This window comes from Urocitellus parryii, unplaced genomic scaffold (genome assembly GCF_045843805.1).
Source record: "Urocitellus parryii isolate mUroPar1 unplaced genomic scaffold, mUroPar1.hap1 Scaffold_43, whole genome shotgun sequence".
In the NCBI taxonomy this organism is placed as follows: Eukaryota; Metazoa; Chordata; class Mammalia; order Rodentia; family Sciuridae; genus Urocitellus; species Urocitellus parryii.
Genome location: NW_027553833.1, coordinates 2,877,512 through 2,883,081, shown reverse-complemented (window position 1 = coordinate 2,883,081; position 5,570 = coordinate 2,877,512). Strand labels below are relative to the sequence as shown.

At 38.7% G+C, this 5,570-nt stretch overlaps 1 pseudogene; it reads left to right on the top strand.

Moving 5' to 3' along the window:
* Window positions 1-669: 669 nt before the first annotated feature.
* On the top strand, window positions 670-2,662 carry LOC144252467 (unconventional prefoldin RPB5 interactor 1-like; annotated as a pseudogene).
* Window positions 2,663-5,570: the final 2,908 nt, after the last annotated feature.

Below are 5,570 nucleotides of genomic sequence, written 5' to 3'. Positions count from 1 at the left end.
TTGATTTTTAACCTAGAAATATGTTGAAGTTTCTGACATGCCATTAAGTTTCCTCAGTTCCTCAGTATAAAGTCAAGAGAGGATTCACTATGTTTCAAGGAGGAGGGATGCATTACTGACAAATGGCTAGCTTACGGCTTTGCAGAAAACAAATCATGATACAGTTCTCTGCCCAAAGCCATGGCTTCTGTCAAACTTTTCTGTCCTTGACACAAACTCCAGGCATCTGAGCCTAAGGTAGCCCAGCACCACCACCTTCTAAAGTGGCTTCAAAAGGAGGAAGAGAAACACATGGTGTAGTGTTTGGAAAAGCAGGGCATGCTTAAGTTTGCAGATGAGTGTTTTTAAAACTTGGAAAGAATGAAATGATGGGGGGGGTGACTAAAGGATAAATGGAGGAATATACTAAGTTGACTGATGGGAAAATGCAATATATTTAATATACTATTTCTCACTAAATGAATATAGAATTAATTGTAATTTCAATAGAGAGTGATATTATAAGAGAGAGAGAGAGAGAGAGAGAGAGAGAGAGAGAGAGAGAGAGAGAGAGAGAAATGAAGATATGAGATATGTCCTCTAGGTGCTGTCCCCTCAAGAACAAAACGAACCACAAGGAGGATCCCAGTGACCATCGTAAGAGCCAGGATTGCAAAATAGAAAAGAACAATGCATTCAACTTTTGCAGAAGAAAAAAGCAGAGGAGAAGCGCTGAGGAGGCTCAGCCGCCACGGGACATTTGGCTGGGCTCTGCCACCTAAGAGTCCGCCTTCCGCCCTGGCTGTGGGCCTGCTGCTCCAAGCCTGCCACGGAGGCCAGAGAGAGAAGCCTAGAACCTGCAGCACAGACGCGAGCAGCGGCCCCCGTGGCAGCGGCGAAGACAAACATGGCCTCTGCAGCAGCGGGCGCGCAGTGCATGAAGGCAAGCAGGAGGACTCTGAGCAGCAGCCTGCCAGGCCGCCTCCATAAACCGGTGCCCCATTCACGGAGGCCCCGTCTGACTCTGAAATGAGTCGAAGTTTGTGACACACGCTTCCGCCTTGGCCTTGGTGCTGTTGTGAGCCCTGGAGGTGTTGTGACTCTGTGAGGAAAAGGAAAAGATGTAAGAAAAACAATAGATGGTTTTAAAAAAAAGTGATGGAAAATTTTTGAATCCAGAGTTAAATTCACAGAAGATTTGCAGAAAATAAGTGATGCTGCAGGTGATATTGTTGAAATTAAAAGTGACTTTGAGTTTAAAGCCAAACAACGAATTGCTCAAAAACCTCATTCCAAACAAAAACTTCAAATATTTTTGAAGCAAATTTTGCAAATGAAGTAAAATCTGAGGATTTGATTGCTGATAAGAAACTGTGGGTTCGACTTGAAGAACTAGAGAGGCAAGAGGAATTGCTGGGTGAACTTGACAGTAAGCCAGATACTGTGACTGCAAATGGAGAAGACACAGCCTCTTGTGAAGTGGATAAGGAAGATCAAAACACAAATGCGAATGTGATACATGAAGAAACAAACTCCCTTACCCCCAGTAGTTATCACTAGGATATTACTCATTCAGAACAATTCAATGGACAATTGACTAGTCAGTTGAACTCTTCAGTAAATGGTTCAAGTTTTTTTCAGAGTAATGAAGAAGATGATGAAGACAACAGTCATGATGGTGATAATGAAAATGACCATAATGCTTTAAGGATTGGAGATAATTCTGTACCAAAAATATATTTTCCTTATACTGTTGAACCTAAGAGGGTTTGAATAAATACTGGAAAAAGAAAAGAAAGAAGAAGTCAAACTTAAAGGAAAGAACAACCCTGGAAGAGTGGTCATTATGCTCAAGAGCTGCCTACAATCAGGACTCCTGCTGACATTTACAGAGTCTTTGTTGATGTTGTGAATGGAGAATATGTTCCTTGTAAATCTATTCTGAAGTCTCAAAGCAGAGAAAATAGTGTTTGTAGTGATATCAGTGAAAGTAGTGATGCTGAATTTGATGATAGGAGGGAGTTTTGAGGAGTATTGAAGTATGTGAAGAAGTCAATTGCAGTGACACCAGTGAAAGCATTTTAGAAGAAGAACCACAACAAGCAAATCATCAAAATAAAATGCTGAGAGCCATAGCCTAGTCGGAATGATGCATGGCATTTTTGCCAGAATGGAGTGATTGAGAGGTGATGCCAGCAAGCCATTGAGATGATGATGGTTATGTTAAGCTGTGTATTCAATTGTATATTAGAACCCTGCTGTCAGCCTCAGGCACTGGGGCTGCTTTTGAGTTCTCCTGGGGATTCCTGGGGAGTTGGTGTTGGATGGGGAAGTGTTGGAGGAGGGATTTCCAGTTGGTGGGTGGTGTGTCCCTGGGGAAGGCCGCATGCGTGGTGTTCTGGAGAGTTTGAAAATAAAGTTTGTTCCTGCTTGAGTGGCTCGTGGTGATTTGTGCCCAGCAGACTGTGGCAATAAACTTTTGCCATTATCAGGAGCACCTGAGGCTTTTTCTGGAACTGTAATAGAAAAAGAATTTTTATCCCCTTTAACACCACACCCAGTAATTGCTCATCCTGTACTACTCACCATTCTGGAACAAAAAGAATTTCTGTCAGAAGTATCAGAAGAAACTGCCAAAAGGGTTTCAAAGTTCAAAGCTGCCATATTTCAACAGAAAAACTAGGAAATGGGAGTTTACATCCTAAAACCTAGTTGTGAATTTTTAGAATGTATAAGCAAAATATGTTACATGTAGTTTGAAGTAAGGTGTTTTGAATTAGTTTGGTACAAGCTCTCTTATTCTTATCAGTGATATTACAAAAATCAAAGTAAATGTTGGAATACAGTAATATTCAATTTGTTTTGTTAATTCTCTTACTACTAAGTTGCCCTTACAATTTTGAATTATTTTTCAAAGAACACAGTTTGTACACATTGCTTTTGTGTTTTAAACTAAATACAAGCAGTTTTGCACCAGCTGTGATATTGTGTGTACCATATGGACCATTTAAAAGAATCTTTTAAGATATCAAATGCTTCAACGATTATATTACTTGCTTTTGCATTTTAAAGGCACTTTTTAAAAAATCTTCTTTCCTCATAGGTTTCCTAAGCTAGGTGGCATTTTAAAAGAAAGAAAGAAAAACAAACAAATACACAAAAACCTCTTTCCTTTGAATGTCATACTGTAATCTTTCAGATAGAAAGCTATACGTACTGGTTGGGAAAGTTTCTTTGACTGGAAGAATATTTTGTAAAGCATTTCTTTTCAATTAAAATTTTTATGAAACTTTGTAAAATGTTGCAAATTTTATAATTTAGAACTAAATATGGAAATTTCTTTGATTCATATGTGTATATACCACACAACAGATTCTTGAATTCTTACAATTCCATAGGAACTACTTCTCCCTCTTCTGTATAATTTTCACTGGGATTACCTTTGGGAGAGAAGAAAAGTTTGTCTAGATGTTTTTAAAAAATGAATGAATTAATTTTTCAAATAAAATTTGTCTTAGGTTTTAATCTTTCCAACATTTTCATTCTTTAGGACTTCTTTATGACTACTAAATAACCAGATAAAATATTTACTTTGTTATTTTGTAGTAAAATTTCTTAAAGAAAAATTTAGTCTAACATTGAAAATTACACTGCAAGTGTTAATAATTAGCTTGATGAATGCTAAAATGTAACTTTTAAAAAGCATTCTGCATTAGTAATAAAATAAGCCATCAATGCCAATTCATCTTCTATTCATCGCTAAATATTTAAGGGTTAGTTATAGCTTCTTTAGTGAATTCTTGCTTAACCAAGGTGAAATTATGTCCTAGAAAAGTAGAAGCTATTTGTAACTAGAACAGCACAACAGTAAAAAGTTTTGTGAATAAATATTTTAATGATAAAGGGGTTAGCTTGAATCCCCAGTAATTAATGGATATATTAGAAAAGAGAACTGATTTTGAAAGATTACCTAAAAAAGTAGAAAATTTGTCCTATATTCAGTTCTGATCAGCTGTATGTTTTGTAGATAAAAACAGTTTTTGTTTCAGTTAACCCTGCTCCTAAACCAAATAGTGCACACCACTCACAAAGGAGCTCTCCCTTTCCTTCCCAATTGCTATTTAAGTGATCCCCACTCCCAAAGCCAAACATGTTAGAAGAAGAACCTTACACCTGTTTGGTCTTATAGCATCCGGTCTGAATTTTTTTCTTCATTTGCCACATATTTAGTGTATAGAAATGCAGAAGTTGTAGTTCATTTGTGGTTCACCCTATTCTACAGAACCCAGAATGAGAAAGCAAGCTGAGTAAAAAGGGATTACTCATTCTATTTCCCTATCTCCATATTTTTTTTTACTTTAAAATTCCATGGCAGCAATAGTATAAAGTAAGTAGCATTAAAAAAAACAATGCATGTCTAAGTGACTAACAGTGGTATACCAGATGCCTTGAGTAACTTTGGTGCCTGAAACAGCTTAGTGAAAGACAAAAGCAGAGCTGAAGTGTACAAAAACAAACATGAAATAGAAAGTGCAGATTGGTACTACCAAGCCCTGCCAGTTCCATTGCAGTTACATGGCAGAAAAAAAGACTGAGCTCAAAAAAGAAAAACTCAGAGCCACAAGTTTGTGGTATGTTTTCAAGTACTTAGCAGAACTAGGTCTAGGACATCATTTTCATGCCTATCCTCCTTGCCACTGACTCATGCACAAAATACTACCAACCCCCATGTTGGACCTCAAATCACTGGCAATCTAATACTAAACTACCAGATTGGTGATGTTGTAAGGCACAGCTGAGTTAACCCATCACTTCATATAAAAGTGCATTAGTATTCATAAGCTGCAAATTAAATTGCTCTAAAAATAAGCTATCATTTGTTTAACACTTCCCAAAGTGCTTGAGAAGGAAGGGGAGGGGGGATTATTACATAGAGGTGGAAGTGGGTGGGGTGGGGGGAGTGTAATAAAAAAGTGTGTAGGGGGAAATTAGTGTTTTCATAAAATCATGTACAAAAGAAACAGAAAGGCCTACAAAGAAACACTGCTCTTAGGGAATTATTTCCCACTCTCAGGTACTATGGAAGGACTAACTTCAAGGTCCTTAGACAAGTGACCAAATCTATACAAAGGAAGTCCTTTCTGGGAAGGCAGCTAAATCTTTTCACAGAAGAACATGAGAAAGCTTCAGAAACCACAATCCTTAAGGTGTGAAGCAGGAGCCCCTCCCCTCCCAACTGCAGCCCTGGGCCTGCCCCACTTTAGAAAGTCCTGTGAAACAGTGTTGCAGATGTGGGTTGGTTTTGCTGGAACCAAGCATCAGCAAGTGTCCCTAGAGTGCTGGATGTTGGGGGACACCTCCTAGCTGAAATAGCAATGCACATGGAGAGGTGAACAGTGCTTTTCCTCTGGGCAATTCTCAATGTGGCAATACTATTACAGAGCTTCTAAAGTCTGAGAAGTTAGGCTAAAGAAGGGCATAAGGGTGGGGGTGGGAGGGTGGTTAGACAGGGGATAGAGCTGGAGGACAAGGACCAAAGTTCCAGGACAGAGACATAAATATGCTGCACCACAGAGCATGCCTGGCAGGCA